Here is an 18,832-nt window from a genome sequence, read left to right on the forward strand (position 1 = left end):
ATGCAAACTAAAACATAGATATCCTTAATTTTATTTGAAAAAGGGAAGTGAAATACAGAAGTCCTAAGAATTAAGTAGCAAGTAGCTAGGTTTCAAGTCACTTCCACATTCCACTGGATAGCAAGATCTCAACAGTTTCTAAGTGGGATAACATGTCTTTTTGACAGATCCTGCTTTAATATTGTAATTGTTCTGAAAAAGAAAGAAAATGGATTTTCTTATCACTTCTATGGGCTTAAAATCACTGAAAGAGTTTTTTCCCTAAACTATGTAGTTAGCAGAGTACAGATCATGACAGAATTTAGCCCTCAGCTATATTCACAAGAGGGAGTAAAGTATTACATTTGCTTAGTGATTAATGTGCACCTATCATTCAATAAGGTAAATTCACCACAGAATTCAGTGCACAGATTCTTAAAAAATCCTTAAAATCCCATTGTTAATTCTGAGATGCAAATTCCCAAGCACTATCCAGATCCCCATGCTCAGTATTTCTTTCAGCTAGTCTGTCAAGAGACAGATAGTAGAAGAGTTGGGTTAATTTTAGGCTTGTACTGGTTTCATAGGTGACTGTAGGAGGGTACACCCATACTGTTCAGCCCAAGATAGCAGGCGGAGGCTGGTGAAAGATTTCTGTTAGTGGATAGACTCTGCCTTATTTGTCCTCTGGTCTTTCAGTGCTCCCTGAAACTGACCACCCATTGTTTCACTTTCCCATTTCTAAGCACTGCCTTTTAGCTGTCAAGTTAAGCATTTCTCGCCCTTGGTTACTTCATTTAAAAAAGAAAAAACTCTGGTGATCTCTAACTTTTCTTGAGAAAATTGTGAAGAAATGGTAATATTTAAAAGGAGCATCTGTCTGTAGCTTCATCCAAGGCCTACTGTGAGTCGTGCAGTGATCTACAAAGAAAGAAAAAAGACAAAAGAGGTGAAACAAGGAGATCTGAAGATAATGCAAATGATGAAGAGACAGGCATGCATTACTTTATGGACTATGAAAATAGTAAGATGAGTATATATGTATGTATGTCCTTCATCTCTTCCACACACTCAAAACTCCTGGCATAATACATAGCCATAGAGACTTCAGAGTATTTCATGCTGGAAGAAAAGTTCTGTACGGCAGACTGTATTGGACAGCTTCCTACAGTGTGGTCAACTTGATGGGGTTAATTTATTCCACATTAATGAATAGTTATGTTAATAAATTAATGAGAAATAATAGGTCTGGGTTTTTGATGTTAATCAATAGGTCTGCTGTTAACACACTGCATCACTCTATAGTGTTATCTAAGTCACTACAGCACCTCATTAGGAGTTGTTCTTATGGTATACGTATGTATGGAGAGCATTTTATACATATACAGATCTATATGCACATCTGTGCATAAAAGGTACATGGTGTGTGCTGTATACTATGTACGTTGATGTGAGAGAGTTTTATTCACAGGATGCCAACTACAGAGGCCATCTCAAATGAGTGTTCACAAACATCATTTTTATGTCTTTCGTTATGTCAGTCACACAGAAAAAAAAGGGACTAAATTAGGAGCCAGTATGAACAGTACATAATGTATTTTAAATTGTCACTGGCTGTGGAATAGAAGTTTCTGCACTTCCTGCACTGGCTGCCATGCTAAGTCACTCGCAAATCTGCTTTCACACAACATACAGCTTCTCTATAAAAGGCAAGGGAATGGACTTGTTTCTTCCTGCACTGCTGCAAACCAAAAACAAACTAGACCACCAAAGGAACAGCACTGGGGTGGAGGTGTGCTTGTAGCACAACAGCACTCCTTCTTTCCTGTATACACCAAGGGCACAGCCTGCAACAGTAAATAAGACAGAAGGAGAAAATCCAGAGTTAAGCAACAGCGACTCTCCACAGTACGGTGCAATGATGAATTCCTGACTACTCAAGATGACTATATCCTGATAAGCTAGTGTTGCTGCACAGTCAAAGAACAGGTTACCTAATGCCTGTGTTTGTTCCGAGGAGCTTTAATGTAGAGAGAGAAGACACATGGTGCCACATGGAAGCATGAGACTAAATCTGCCAGGATTAATTCATCCTTCCACTACCTGAAAGGCCAAACATACATCTCCAGATGAAACTGTTAGCAGGTTAACATGGTAGGTCAAACCAGGAGACTTCTCTTGTCTATCACTTACGCTCTTGTCTATCACTTACGGGGCGGGGGAGGTGGGGGGGAAGACTTTAAAGAGAAAGAATGCTTCATTATTTTCAAAATTGCAGTGAGCAGTTTTCCTTTTCCTCATTAGCAATGAAGAAAGTGGAACTGTAAGTAAAAGGTGTCACCATCTTTTGTGCAATTATAGATTGAATGTAGGAAAAAGAAGGAAGGAAGGAAGGAAGGAAGGAAGGAAGGAAGGAAGGAAGGAAGGAAGGAAGGAAGGAAGGAAGGAAGGAAGGAAGGAAGGAAGGAAGGAAGGAAGGAAGGAAGGAAGGAAGGAAGGAAGGAAGGAAGGAAGGAAGGAAGGAAGGAAGGAAGGAAAGAGAAGAGAAGAGAAGAGAAGAGAAGAGAAGAGAAGAGAAGAGAAGAGAAGAGAAGAGAAGAGAAGAGAAGAGAAGAGAAGAGAAGAGAAGAGAAGAGAAGAGAAGAGAAGAGAAGAGAAGAGAAGAGAAGAGAAAAAAGAAAAGAAACGAAAAGAAAAGAAAAGAAAAGAAAAGAAAAGAAAAGAAAAGAAAAGAAAAGAAAAGAAAAGAAAAGAAAAGAAAAGAAAAGAAAAGAAAAGAAAAGAAAAGAAAAGAAAAGAAAAGAAAAGAAAAGAAAAGAAAAGAAAAGAAAAGAAAAGAAAAGAAAAAAGAAAAGAAAAGAAGCTAGAATTTGAAAGAATGTCAGGTACAGACTGCCCTCTTTTGGACAAAACATGGCAAGGATGTGAAAGAAGCCAAATGCTTTTTTTCAAACATTACATGCAGTCGGTTACACTGAACCTCAAAAGCAAACTCAGGCTTTTCTCATATGAAAGACAAAATGTTGACTAGAGCACTCCCGTTTGTTAAAGATCAGCCATTCTCTGCATACAATCTGTGTACGTTCAAACACAGTCATGCAGTAGAGTAGATGAATTATAAAGCCAAAGAACTGAGTAAGGACTGTCAAAATGGGTGAAACTGCATTCCAGAATGCAATTGCCCTCAGCAGACACAAGAGTAACAAAGTGAGCTAAGGGTACTAAAGAATTCTTTAATTAAACATATGCAGTTAACCCAAATTTACCGAGTTGTTTTTTACTTTGTGTCTACCAGCTACTTTGAGCTTTCCTGGATCTTGTCAAGCCTGAAGATAAGAGTTGTATTTCATTGCTTGTAAAGACTTCAGAGATTAGCCATTATGATCTAGATATTTGTCAAAGCAGCTGTCATGCATCCAATCTTTCGTGTGTCAGGATTAATTGAGGAGAGGCAGTGATTCCTATTCATGGCTAGATGAGTTATGGAGATTCACAGCTGTCATGAGGCAATTTCCATGCTCTCTATCCCTGGTCAGTGGCTCGTGAGAAAAGATGTTTAATTTTCATGGAACCCACATAGATCTGTCCCAGAGTGTATGTGCTCCAGCAGATCACTGCAGCACACAGAACAATGGGCTTTAAATTGCTATTTCTACGGGCAAGGATTCAGAGAAGGATATATGTTTCTGATATACAAGTATAGCACCACCAAAAGGTGCAATCATTAGAAATTTGCTTTGTTTGAAACCTCTATTTATCATCAGTCTCTTAACGTGAATAGTGAGTGAAAACCTGAAAAACTGAAGGTGTAATAAACATCATGCAGAATGAATATAGCTAGAGAAATATATGCTAGATCCAACAACCTGACAGAGATTAGGATACTGACATATCATGACCCCAGTCCAGCTGATAACAAGGCTGAAGATGTATTCCCAGTACAAATGTACACACAGGGCACACATATGTGGTACATGTTTACATACAGACATGCATATGCATATATACATCTAATCATCTATACACACATGTACAACTGGTCACATGGATCACAGACACTCAGAGCACTCACGTGGACACAGCACCAACAGCCTCATCCTGCTCTTCTCTCTGGCTAAGCAGGATAGAAGTCTCCTAGTGATTACAAGTACTTTGGTTGCTCCGAAAGTAATGGGTCCTTTTTTTTTTTTTTTTTTTTCCCTAGGAAACTAAAATAGATACAAAGGGCACAATAGCACAGTTTGATAGAGCAACTTCTCAGGTACAAAGCACTATACAACGTGCAGTAGACTGGAGCACACTGGTTTGCCAGCAGAATATCAGCACGTCTCTACACATTTCAGAGGGCTGTGCTGAAACAGATGCAGTTTTATTACAATTGTCTGTTCAACATGTGACCACAAATGCTCACACAGCCTGACTTATCTTTCAGTTGGCAGGCTGCATGTCTTGATTTATACACATAAGATATTTAGGATCAAATGAGAAAATGTCTCCAGCAAGAACGGGTCTGTTTCGCTTCTTTCTCTGATTGATAGCCTGAGCATTCCTCATTCAAAAATGTGGAAATGAAATATTAAAATGCCACCTGCAGTATAACAAGTGTATTTATGCGATCTCCTCTTCTCAGTCAAGCAGGCTGGTTCAGCCTTTCATGCACCCCTAGCCACTTCCTCCAGCCTCTAAAGTGATTAGGAGTCACTTGGCCTTAAATGTTTCTACATAATAAGGGCTGCTCTACATGCTAATCTACCACATCAAAAATCACTCAAGGGGCTGTTTGTAGCTTTCTAATGTTGTTTACTAACAAAGGAGTCATATTTTCCATAACAACTGCCACTTCATTGAGTATATGTTTCTGACTCAAAACTATGAAGTAGATTTAACTCAACAACATATGGTGTGATGTGAACTTATGCGCTTTTTTTACTTTTTGTAAGGAGAAATTATACTGCAGCAAGTGGGTTTTATTCCTTGTCACATGTTTTAAACTGCATTTTACCCAAAACTCCTGATCCCCTTTGCTTTTCCTACATTTAGTTCCAAATGTCAACGTACTTCTTTACACAGTCAGACAAATCCTGTCAGAAGAATACTATTTTTTGAGGAGGAAAGGAGGATGTGGTTTCCAAAACAAGTGGTATGTACAGCAGTAGTTTTTGCAGTCATTCCTTTCCTGGTTTGTGCCTGCAGCAAAATGACACCTGTACAAATGTACTAAGCAGTCCCTATTTTCAGAATGCACTGAACTCATAATTCAGTCCTAATGAATATGTCACTGGAATGTAGCAGCCTGTTTAGATCACTGCTTCCACTATTACGGAGGGACAGAATACAAAAATGATAATGGTTTAATTTGCAGTGAATAAATATCATGTTAAGGGCATGGAAATGGCAGACAGTTGGGGGCTGAGGAGTGAACGTATGGATTTGCTGAGAGCTCTGAAAACATGGACATAAGGAGTTCTTCATCCTTTGTCATGGGGTTTATAGTTAATATTGGCAAAAATGTTAAAATATATTTTAAATGTTTTCCATTATTTCTATGCTGAATAGTAGATTAATCTCGAGTATTATGCAGCATCACTGAAAAAGTGCCATTTCTGAAAAGTTGAAGATTAAGCCAAGCAAACTGTAACATCCAGAATGATAATTAGATGGGACTAAGAATCACTGCCTGAGCTCTTCATTCAGTTTATCTCCATTCATGACTGAATACATCACTCTCCAGTTGCGTTGTTTTTTGCCTTTTTCAGTTTTTGCAGTCATGCACCTCTTATACTTGAAATTCTGGATGCTATGGAAACCACAGTATAATAATCCAAGGAATGAATTTCCATTGTTTTGTAGTCCAGTAGTCACCATCTGACCACCCGTTGGAAACAGATCTTGCTGAAACTAGTTATGATTAACTAAATAACAAAGTGAAGAGAGAGAGTGATGTTTGGAGCCCTGTGAGTTATGCACAGCAGGACAGCATCTGAGTATCGGTTTAAATTATACAAATATGGAGCAAAACTACTTCTAAAAATGTTCCTTTTTTACCAGTGCAAGGGCTAAATGCCTCTGTCTTTGACTGTTCTATAGCCCCCAAAAGAACTGACGGTGACTTGGGAATGTCTATTCCATAGACAGTTTTTCTTTAACACTACTTGTGTTACACCCAGTCCAAGAACATACTGGTCACAAGTAAAATGTTAGAATACTGTTTGAAAGGACAGGATATAAGAGAAATCAAGTTCTCACAGCAAAATAGAAATGAACTTCTTGACTCCAAATGGGTTTAAATTACATGTTGAAGCATCCCAAAATTATAGCACTACAGTTGCTCATAAACTGAACATGAAGGTGTCATCTATCAGCACAACAGCACAAGGCATTTAAAGTGCTTTATTTTTACTCCATTGCCCAAGCATCAAATCCCGGCTTAATTCAGTCACTTTTAATAAGAATTCTACAGGATCTTGTACCCTTAAGCACCACTGTAAATAAATAGACCTTTTATGCAAAACTCATTTTGTCAATGTTTTTAATTTTGAAAATGTCTCATAACAAATTTTTTTCTAACTTGAATTTCTGTAAAATCATATATGAAAAATTAGTGTCTTAGGCATTTGGGCTGGAGAAGAAAATGTAAGTAAAACACAAGCATCTGTCATTCAGACAGGGGTTACCTTCAGCTTGCTTCTAATCTAACCTCACATTGTTTTTAATGCTCAACTGTCACATCATAAAGGACTTGTATATGAGAGGGATTAGACAGAAAGGGCAAGTAGGACACAGGTAATTGACCAGATGTGAGATGCTTGTCTGCTGAATGTAAAGAACCAAATATAAACCGTCACTGCCCTTCGGTGGCAAGTCTGGAAGAGCAAAGACTGTGTTCAGAACAAAAAAAAATCAGCTTCCTAGTGAAAGACACAGGGCTAATATTTATTGCTATTTTCTGGGAAATTTTCTGGTACAATTTGCTGCAGCGCTGTACCCTTCTGTGTTTAAGAAGTAAAATATATATATACACTCAAAATCAAGTGAGTTAAACCAAGTAGTCAGAAAATAATAGCAGAAGTATTCTGAATTTCTTTAAAACAATGAGTCACCTGTTTTTCTCTTCCCATTCAGTTTTTTACTAGTCAGGCATTTTTTAGTTTTGCTTGAGACAGCTGACTGGATCAGTTCCTGTTCAATATTTGCCTCTCACTTACAGGACCAGCTGAATTTGATGGAAGCTCACTATGCAGAACCATTGTATGAGCAGGCATGAGAACTTCTCTTGAATAAACCTCTTTCTTTGTTGGTGTTAGCTCCATCATGTCTCCAAACAGTCTCCCAACTCATGCAGATAATAGGTCTTGAATTCACTGACTGAATACAGTCTTTTTTTTTTTTTTTTTTTTTTTTTCAGGCTGCAAAGTCTATCAGATATCTAGAGACGGGGTCCTACTTTACATATAAGACTAGCTCACAGGCAATACTTCAACTGTCATGGAGGAGAGATGTTTGTAACAAGGGGCAGAGGAGTTATGCTTTATTAGAAAGAAATCCTGTAGATTTAGGTGAGATATTAATAAGAATTTTTTTACTATGAGGGTGAGACACTGGAACACGTTGGCCAGAGAAGTTGTAGATACCCCACCCCTGAAAGTGTTCAAGGCCAGACTGGGCGGGACATTGGGCAACTTGATCTAGCAGAAGGTTCTCCCTGACAGAGGAGTGGAAATAGATTATCTTTAAGATTCCTTCTAACACAAACCATTCTGTGATCTCATGTTATATTTCTGAAATATCACTCTGTGGAGACTGACTAAATGGGGAAGCCTTGATTTAGAAGTATAAAAATTTCAGCCAAGTAGGCATGGGGTCTTATGAAATCCATGCCCCAGCTACAGAGATCGAAACTAATTTCTGTTTTCCATGCTGTGTGAGTAGAAAAGCAATAAACAGGCAGGAGGGAAGTCTCCACTTCTACACTCAGAGACCTGTACAGTTGAACTGCTTTTCTTGCATGGTAATATCTGTAGTTTTGCCAAGACCTATTCCAAAGGTCTGTTTCAGAGAATCACAGAATGGCCTGGATTGGAAGGGACCTCAAGGATCATCAAGGTGCACCACCGCCCTGCCCCCCACCCCCACCCCCCCCCACCCCACCACAGGCAGGGCCACCAACCTCCACATTTAATACTAGACGAGGCTGCCCAGGGCCCCATCCAACCTGGCCTTGAGCACCTCCAGGGATGGACAAGACATCCACAACCTCTCTGAGCAGCCTATTCCAGCACCTCACCACTCTCATAGTAAAGAACTTCCCCCAATATCCAACCTAAATATTCCCTCCTTCAACTTAAAACCATTTCCCCTTGTCCTGCTGTTATCTGCCCTTTCAAAGAGTTGACTTCCCTCGTGTTTATAGGCTCCCTTTAGGTACCCTTAGGTACAGTGAGGTCACCCCTCAGCCTTCTTTTCTCCAGGCTGAACAAGCCCAGCTCCCTCAGCCTGTCTTCACAGGGGAGGTTCTCCAGCCCCCTAATCATCTTAGTATTTGTAAAACTAGGTTCCTGCATATAGAGATATTTGAAGTTACACATAAATACAAGATAAAACATCTTTAAGCCAAACAGAAAGTTACAACTATTGTGACAAGAAGTGTAATGTGTCTTGCCTCCACTAGGACTTTTACAGTAATCCTTTTTGTCCCAAAACCATAACTGGAGAGATGAAGAAAATCACAGAAGGAAACCAGGGCATGATTCACACTGTAAACATAGACATCTTCTGTTCCAGGGTACACTGCCTGGTCTTCAGCTGATGCTCCAGCACTGTATATTATCTCCCTTCTTTCTTGTGCATTATCTGCCACTTCCATTCAGATGTTAGGGCCCTGGGGCACTTCAAATGAAAGTAAATATCTGTGTTTAGGCAGTTCAACGGAGCCCTTCAGATTAAAATGTGGCATCCATGAAATGTTTCAGAAAATTGTATACTCCTTCAAAAAGAGAAACAGGAAGCTGCCAACATAAATATTTCAACCCCAAGAGGAACAGCTGATACCCAAAAGTAATTAGTTCTAACCCAACTCTCTTACAATGAAATGAAACAATTTCTTGATGGTCCTGTACTCTTATGCAAATTCCATGTTATATATTCAAAACAATTCCCATGGTTACATCTGTAAGCTGACAAGTCATATCAACCCCAAATAAGCTTGATCCAGTTAGTCATTAACATAGGTCACGTGATGATTGTATCACATTTACATTACAAAAGCTCAAGTACTGTTCAGAACAGCTGATGTCATGGAGTCAAGAGTCATTTCAATGTCCAGTGATACTTATTTTTGACTACTGACTGTAGTGGGGGTCAAGATGATTATGTCAGCTCTACACATCTATTGTGTAGACACATGAAGTTAGGTGAGATGAATGTAGCATTTGATGTGCAAATTACACCACTGTCAAACCAATCCAAAAGCTCCATGTTGTAAAAGCAAATACAGAAATATCAACACTAGGGCATTTCTGTTTTCCAAAGTAACCTAACTTTTAGTCCATGAGGCATATACTTTCATGTACAGTCAATTCTCTGGGGGGGAGGGGGAATTAAAAAGCCATGCTAAATAACAGCAGTATAGCCACTGACCATAGCAACAAATCCAGTTATCTATTTTCTTCGCTGACAGGCTGCAAATGCACATACATAAGCATTCTAGATCCTCAGATCAAACAGACTGAAATGCACAGCTGACACTTCCTGGGAGATGGCAAATGGTACGTGCATGTCTGAATATGAATTCAAGAGCTAGAGAAGTCCTTAACAGAGAACCTAATTATGACACTTTGATAGTCATCCACAGAATAAATACATACAGGGTGAAAAACCTGGTGAAGAAAAGTCCTTTTCAGACAGTTTTAACTACCAGTGTCTGGAATCATTCTGCTCTCTGAAATGAACTGACTCTGAGTCTGGTGTTTATCGAAAGAAGTCTAAATAATATCTTAAGAGTAATAGGGCAATGAAACTGGGGAAAGAAAATACCAAATTATAGTTCGCCCCCACAGAGATGAAATTATAGAATGGCTTCTAAGATCAATCAGCAAGTTTTAACATTTGTCACTATTAACAACTTGTCTTTATGCCAATGCAATTATTGGCTGATATCGCAACTTAAAAATACTGGCAGCAAAGCATAATTTGTCCCTGACCTAAGATATGCACTTTGCACATATGAACCAATGACCTTAAGCTTTACATGAAGAAACAAAATGGCTGCTCCTTTGCTAAGAATATTCCTATTTGTTTGTTCAGTATGATTTTATCTGAAATCATTCAAGAAGAGAAACGCAAAGAAAAATATCATCAGTTCAGTTAAAGCCATGCTGCATTTAGTAATAATTTTCAGTGATGGGTTTTAACAGTAATAAAAATGGAGACAAGGGATTGGTTTCATAAAATCTGTCAAATAAATGTAAAAAGGACATAAACCCCCAAAATAGCTTTCACATAAAATCTCACCACAAGATAAAATACAGCTTTTGGGTAAAAAGAGAGTTATATCTCTAGCAACTTCCATAAATAATTCACTGCTAGCTTGTAAACAATAGAGAAGCACAGTATGAATGCCAAAGAGGGTCTTTATATGTCATAAAGCCACTCAAAAGTGCACTTGCTGCAGCAAGTCTGACTGTGAGCTTTGATGTGCTGGAAAAGAAACTGCTACGCTGAGGTCATCAGTTAGTAGAAAACAATTTCCCTCATACAGAGAAGCAGACTTACTGCTGGGCTTCTGACACAGACAGATTGGATTTAAAAGAAAAAAAACAAACCAAGACTGCATAATGTGAGCTTGCAGGGGAAGGGAAACCTTCAACATTACCTTTTAAATCGCCAAGGCTGAAACAAAATATATCATCTTACTTCAGTGGCTATCAAAAGTTGACATGATGGTGTGGTAGGGTTCACACACTAGCGCACTCGTACTTTAAATATACAAATGGCCTGATTTGTTTCCTCCTTCTTAACTAAACTCCTTCCACAGAGAACTTAAGCTGCTCTGTTTATTAAGAATCAGGCTAAATAATTCAAGTGACACAGATCTGGAGTTCATTTCTTATCATGGGTATATTTGAAAAGGTAACTTTGTCATTTGAAAAATTCCAAGCTAAGGCTATTGCAATAACCTCCCTTTCATTTCTACACTGATACAGCAAGCGAAAGAAAAGAAGAAAAAAATAATAATAATAACCTACAGATAAAAAGCTATATAAATATTGAATGTGTATACAGACACTATTCAGACCTCAGCTCTCTGAAGTGATCAGCGCAGCTGACACCATAACAATTACAGTAAAAGTAACAGAGGAGAGAGGATGGGCACTAGGTGGAGGGAGAAATGCAAGCTTTGAAAGTCCAATGAAGAAGACAACAATGTGAGGGTATATAGTACCGGGCATGTGATTCAAGGTGCGCAATCAGTGTGACAGAAAAAGAATGGGTAGATTATTTCTGTGTTACAACTCTTGACTTCTTTCAAAAGTCTTCTACAATGCTTTGAATTTCATCTGTAATTGCTCTGACCTATTCCACCTCTCAAAAGCTTCTGATTTGTGTCAAAAGCCTTTCCAAAGTAGTTTTTTTTTTTCTCATGTGCAACTTCTAGATGTATTCGGAGGGCCAATTCAGACTTCCACTTGTCCACCCTTGAGAAACAAAGGAATTGCTTTTTCAAAAGGAAAGAGAAAGAAACATTCTCATTTCCTGTGCTGAAGGCAAAAGTGTGGACATCACAGGAAGAGGCAAGGAAACAACCATTTGCACAGTGCCATTTGGATTGTTCACCTGGCTGATGTTTTAAAAGGATGTGTTGCTTTAGTGTAGTTCAGTAATAAGCATTTTTCTGATGAGCCTCTAGAACCTGTCTGAATCATACATTGTAACACAGGAAAAATATGAAAGCAAGTTTGTGATATTTCCATATGACTTGCTGTAACTGACATCTGAGCCCAGGACTGCACCAATTTCTGAGAAGAATCATCATTTTGAACTCAAATCCAACTACATCTGAATCTTTCCAGGGAATAGGAAAAGACGCAGCAAACTTTTCTGCTGTTAGCCTGCATATCTCTGAAAAAAAAAAATGCAAAAGAACAACCACAAAAGTTTTATATTTGTTATTTTTTTATTTGTATTTTGCCAAGCAAAATTTGAATTTTCACTGTCAAAACATGTAGCCAGTACTAATATGCCTAAACATAATCACCCTACCTTATGTTTATAGCTTGTAGTCCCCTCATTAAGCTGAATGCATACCCCTGATCATGTCCATCTTCACCAACTACAGTTTTCCCTCAGAAAAATTTTCTTCATCCTCATTTACAATGGAAAGGCTTAGCCCTTTGTTGGAGCCAAAAAATACAGGGACCAGTTCAGAAAATTGGCTGTCTGCTGTCTTAGTGCTCCTCAGGTCCCTGAGCTGACTCTCCTCTAACCAGTTCAGAACTTACTATGCTCTCTGCTGCTGTAACAGAAAAGAAAAGCACATACTTAAAAATAGGAGAGTGTCTGCTCAGCTATAGAATCATAGAATCACCAAGGTTGGAATATACCTCCAAGGACATCCAGTCCATCTGTCCACCTATCACCAATATTTCCCACTAAACCATGTCACTCAGTACAACATCCAAACATTTCTTGAACACCTCCAGGAACTGTGACTCTACCATCTCCCTGGGCAATCCATTCTAGTGGCTGATCACTCTTTCAGAGAAGTTTTTCCTAACATCTAATCTGAATCTCCTCTGGCGCAACTCAAGACCATTCCTTCTAGTCCTATCACTAGCTACACAGGAGAAGAGGCCGACCCCCAGCTCACCACAACCTCCCTTCAGGGAATTGCAGAGAGTGATAATGTCTCCCCTGAGCCTCTTCTTCTACAGACTGAATAAGCCCAGTTCCCTCAGCCACTCCCCATAAGACTTGTGCTCCAGACACTTCACAGGCCTCACTGCCCTTCTCTGAACATGCTCCAAGGGCCGCAATGTCTTTCTTTTAGTGTGGGGCCCAAAACTGGACACAATACTCAATGTCATCTAACCAGAGCTGAGTACAGAGGGAGGATCACTCCCTTGCTCCTGCTGGCAGGGCTATTTCTGATACAAGCCAGGATGCCATTGGCCTTCTTGGCCACCTGGGCACACTGCTGTCGTATGTTCAGCTGAGCATCGACCAATACCCGCAGGTCAGTTTCTTCCACAGTCTTCCAGCCACTCTGCCCCAAGCCTGTAGCACCACCTGGGTTTTTCTGGCCAATGTGCAGGACTCGGCACTTGGTCTTGTTGAACTTTGCCCCACTGGTCTCAGCCCAGCCTGTCCAGATTTCTCTGTAGGGCCTTCCTACCCCCAGGCAGATCAACACTTCCTCCTAACTTGGTGCCATCTGCAAACTCACTGAAGGTGCACTCAGTGCCCTCATCCAGGTCATCAATAAAGATACTGAACTGAATGGGACGGGCCCCAGAAATATCACTTGTGACCAGTTGCCAGCTGGGTTTAGCTTCAACCACCACCATTCTCTGGGCCTGGCCATCCAGCCAGTTCTTTACCTAGCAAAGAGTGTATCTGTCCAAGCCATGGGCTGCCAGCTTCTCCAGGAGAATACTGTGAGAGATAATTTCAAAGCCTTTTGCTCCTGATCTCCTGTAACATCAACAGGAGCTCATATCACAAAAAGTAAACAAACAAAGATATGCATAGAAAATTTGGGAGATTGAGATTCGCCATTCTCAGTCAGCCATCACCAGGCCAGTGCTGGAAGTCTCATCTGCTCTGCATTCTTCTGTGGTTTTACATCTGAGACGAAGAAACTGATGTTAGAGATGAAGAGCAGAGTACTAGAAGGGAAACTTGGGTTCCTTTCTGGATTCTGTTGTTCACCATCAGGTGTGTTCAGTCTCACTTTTGCCCTTCTCTAAGATGGTAAGAAAACCTAAAAGGGTAGAAGCAAGACAGAAACATGGAAAAGCCTGTTCCTTTTGTTCTGGAATCTTTGTTCCAGGCTCCAATGTATAATCTACAACAACACATGATTCCTAGAATACCTCCAAAATGGTGACTCTCCAACGGTCATATCCCCAAATGGTGGTAAGAGCCACCAAAAAAAAAATCAATTTATTGTGCTCATTGCCTACTGTATCTGCACCAGTCTGGACTGTGAGACAGTTGATGGCACGAAGTCTATCCCAAGTGTCTTCAAATTTGAAAGATAAGTTTTTGCTACCCCTGACAATGGAACACCCTGTTCCACCTCTGCTTTATAGATACATTCCAGACTATCCTCCAGGCTACCTACAGCCACATAGCCCCATGTAGAAGGCAGACCTCAAATCTATTATAGAGATGGGTTAATACTTATAAGATACTGTAGCCTTTTCTGGGATTAAATTAGGTCACTTGGACTTCTCTGTCATTGTGAGTGAATTTTCAGCCTAGTACATCTATAAAACTACAGATGCTAGAAAAGGCTTTTTCATTCACATAGTCTAGTTGAACCTGACTCCCTGGCATTTCCTTACTGGGATTCTTCCTTCTTCTCAGAGCTCAACTAAGAAAAGGAAGGGGCTCATTAAAGCTTGGAAGAGACTCTTTGACTATCCCCTTACATAGTGAAATAAAATAGAAAAAATAGGTCACAAGCTACAAAACAGCATTCTCTGTTTTATTCAGTCTCTGATTTATTCAGTTCAGTCCCAATTTACAGGAAGTTCTGCCTCACTGCATTATCTGCTCATACCTAATGCATCTCACTGCCATATTCCCATATGCAGTGACCAAAACCATCTGGCTCAGCAAAAGCTATGGGTGATCAGGAACAGACCCAGCTGCATTTCTCAGTGAAAGAGTGGAAGCTAAAACACAACTAGTAACAAACTGGAAATAAATAGTTTCAAGTGTGAATGATCAATTAATGAAAGTGGTTGAGTTTGCAGTTCTCAAAGAAAGTATCTCTTCTTTCATATGCATTGCACATAAAACTGTGAACTCTCTTCTTTTTATTTCCCTCTGTGCTTTGCAACAAAGAAATATCCGATCAGCCCACAGGACAAAGTTCTAGACTTTGTACTTCTCACAAAACACTGAAAGGCTGTCTGTACCTAGCACAGATTAAAAAAAAAAAAAAAATGAAAATACATTTGAAGGACAATACAGTAATTTGGTCACTGTCAATAACAGTTCATGAAGGGAAAGTCATATTTAGCAAGCTTAATCCCTAGCTATGACAAGGTTACCCATCTAGAATCATAGGATCGTAGAATCCCTACAGTTTGAGGGGACCTTTAAAGGTCAGCTAGTCCAACTCCCCTGCAATGAACAGGAACATGCATATCTAGATCATGGTGACCAGAGCTTAATCCAGATTGACCTTGAAAGTCTCCAGGGATGGGGCATCCTCCACATCTCTGGGAAACCTGTGCCAGTGCCTCACCACTCCCCCGTGAAAGACCCTTTCTTTACAGCCAACTAAATCTATCTTCTTTAAGCTTGAAACCATTTCCCTTTGTTTTATCACCACAGACCATGCTAAAGAGTCTGTCCCCTTCTTTCCTGTAGCTTCCTTTTAGATCCAGAAAGGCCACTGTAAAGTCACTTCAGAACATTCTCTTCTCCAGGCTGAACAGCCCCAACTCTCTCAGCCTGTCTTTGTAGGGGAGGTGTTCCAGCCCTTGGGTCATTTTTGTGGCCCTGCTATGGATGCGCTCCAGATCCATGCCTCTCCTGTACTGAGAACTCCAAATCTGGATGCAGTACTCCAGGTGAGGTCTCACCAGCACAGAGTAGAGGGGCAGGATCACCTCCCTCAACCTACTGGCCACACTGCTTTTGATGCAGCTCAAAAGACAGTTGACTTTCTGGGCTGCAAGGGCATGTTGCTAGCTCATTTCTAGCTTCCCATCCACTAATACCCCCAGGTCCTTCTTGGCAAGGCTGCATTCTATCCTTTCATCCCCCATCTTATATTGGTAGTCGAGATTACCTCAACCCAGGTGCAAGACCCCGCACTTGGATTTGTTGAACCTCATGAGGTTCTCCTGGGCCCACTGCTCAAGCCTGTCAAGGTCCCTCTGGATAGCATCCCATCCCTCCAGTGTGTCAACTGCACCCCACAGCTTGATGTCCCCACAAACTTGCTTGAGATGCACTCAACACCACTGTCAATGCCATTGATGAAGATATTAAGGGGTATTGGTCCCAGCACTGTCTCTTGGGGAACACCACTCATCTCTGATCTCCACTCAGACATGGAGCCATTGACCACAACTCTCTGGACTTGATCCTGCAGCTAGTTCTTTATCCACTGAACAGTATACCTATCAAATGCATATCTATCTTTCCAATTTGGAGAGAAGGCTGTTGTCGGGAACTGTGTCAAAGGCCTTACTGAAGTCCAGATAGCTCTCCTCTTGTCCATTGTTGCAGTTATACCACCATAAAAGGCCACTAAACAGGATTTGCCTTTGGTGAAACCATGCTGGTTCTCCCGTATCATCTCCCTGTCTTCCATGTGCTTCCAGGAGGATATGCTCCATGATCTTTCCCAACACAGGCGTGAGGCTGACAGATCAGTAGTTCCCAGGGTCATACTTTTTACCCTTCTTAAAAATGAGTGTGATGGTGCCTTTCTTCCAGTCACCAGGAAACTGATTGCCACAACCTTTAAAAAGGATAACCTTTTAATACCTTTTAAGTATTCCCCTTATTTTCCCTGCTGCCTTCTCCTATTGCCCCAGCAGTCATTACTTCATCATCATAGGATTTCGTATGTGCTGCAGTTGGCTAATGAAAGCCAAATGATGTAACCTCTTTTGATTTCACCAAACTTTGATATTCTTTCTGACAGTACCCATCTGGACAAAATGCTCAGCACACAGCCAAACAAAAATATAATGCAATGGGTAAAAAATTGATTGAGATGTTGAGTTCAAAGGATTTTAATAAACAAGGATACATCAGGCTGGCACACTAGTGGGATTTCCACAGGGCTCCATTTTGGATCCAGTTCTCTTTAATGTTTTCAGAAATGACTTGGATATAGAATTTGAAGGTGTACTAAGTTCACAAATTACACTAAATCAGGAGGACCTGTCAAATCTTTAAAGAGTACAGAGGCCTTGAGGAGACATCTTCAAAAATTGGTCCCAAAGGCAGTAAAGCAGGAGGAGCTGCTGAGGCCCCTCGGTGTGCTCAGCGCAGAGCAGAGGAGCTGAAGGGAGGCCTCATGGCGGCTGCAGCTCCTCGCAGGGAGCGGAGGGGCAGCGCTGAGCTCTGCTCTCTGTTACAGAGACAGGGCCCGAGGGAACGGCATGGAGCTGTGTCAGGGGAGGGGCAGATGGGGGTTAGGGACAGGGTCTGCATCAGAGGGCGGTGGGCATGGAACGGGCTGCCCAGGGCAGTTGTCATAGACCTAAGCCTGATGGAAGTCAAGCAGCATTTGGAAACACTTGCAAACCTTGTGTTTGATTTTTGGGTGGTCCTGTGTGGAGCCAGGCATTGTTCTTGATGATCCTTGTGGGTCCCTTCCAACTTGGTGTATTCTATGGTTCTATAAAAAGTCATAAGGGCCAAATTAACCCTTTATTAAAATTATCTACTTAAAAAACTGATTCCCTTGAAGTTGCTATTTTACTAGCATTTGCATTTTCTGCCTAATCAGTCCTAAAATGACTGTGTCGGTTATACAGGCAAGAAAAAAATGCAAATGTGGTCTTCTGAAGAGGTTTAGGTGAAATATTTCAGTAACAGGGAAGAATTAGGGCTCTTTACCAGGCACTGCTTGGTTTCATCTGCAATGCTTTGAAGTGAAATAAAGTTTGGGTGTAGATGTGGATTTTGCTTTATAAGTACAGCAGGATTTGTGACAAACTACAGGAAAAAGAAGAGCTTTTTAAGTTAAAGGTCACTGTAGGTGCATGAATTAATGAGCATAAACTGAAAATTATCATTTTTCCAGCAGCTTCACAAAGAGAAGAAAGCTCTGTTCTCCAACAGAGTGAAACTCTGGAATAGTTTCTCACAGCAAAACATCTTCCAGCAAACAGTTTTACTATAGGGAATGATGAGATGGGAAAAAGAAAGAAAACAGGATGCTATGTAGTACAGAGTCCTGAACTCTGTGACACAGGAAGCCACTTCCCACAACAGCTCTTTTTTGCAGGGTGATCAAAACCCACCAAGATAGTAAGTGACATTGGAGGTAAACTTACATGGACACCCACGAGGTAAATGGAAAAATCAGAGAAGTTGTATAATACTGACAGCTTTATGTAAACTATGAGTAATTATCACCTTTAACTCAGAGAAAAACAATATGCCATTATTTTGCCTGACAGATATCTCTTAAACACAGTTACATATTCTCATTCATAGCTGAAGATGCCAGTATGTGCAGGTACATACATATCCTCCTCCTAAAATGAATGCTTTATGTGACCTAGTTCTAAGAAATATAATTCAGAGGCTTTCACTGATATATTCTGAACACTGTATGCCTTATTTTATATAAATTCAAATGTGTAGCATGAAGTGCCAGCTTGTGAAAAATTTCTGTTTGCATTTGGGAATAATGTAGTTTGGAGGCAAGATATAATGGTTTAATATCTGAAACAGACCTATATAAGCAGGCTTCATAGCAAGGATCTATTTTTGCATTTATTCATCAGACAAATAATAAGTGCATCCTTTTTTCCCCTGTCAAATGCACAAGGCGTTATATTAGATTTCTTTACGTTCATTTTAATAATGTAATTTCAATAAAGATGTAAATATCTTTATAAAATTCTAGCAGCGTGCAGCCATCCTCAAAGGT

The sequence above is a fragment of the Gallus gallus genome, chromosome 1 (assembly GCF_016699485.2).
Source record: "Gallus gallus isolate bGalGal1 chromosome 1, bGalGal1.mat.broiler.GRCg7b, whole genome shotgun sequence".
Taxonomy (NCBI): Eukaryota; Metazoa; Chordata; class Aves; order Galliformes; family Phasianidae; genus Gallus; species Gallus gallus.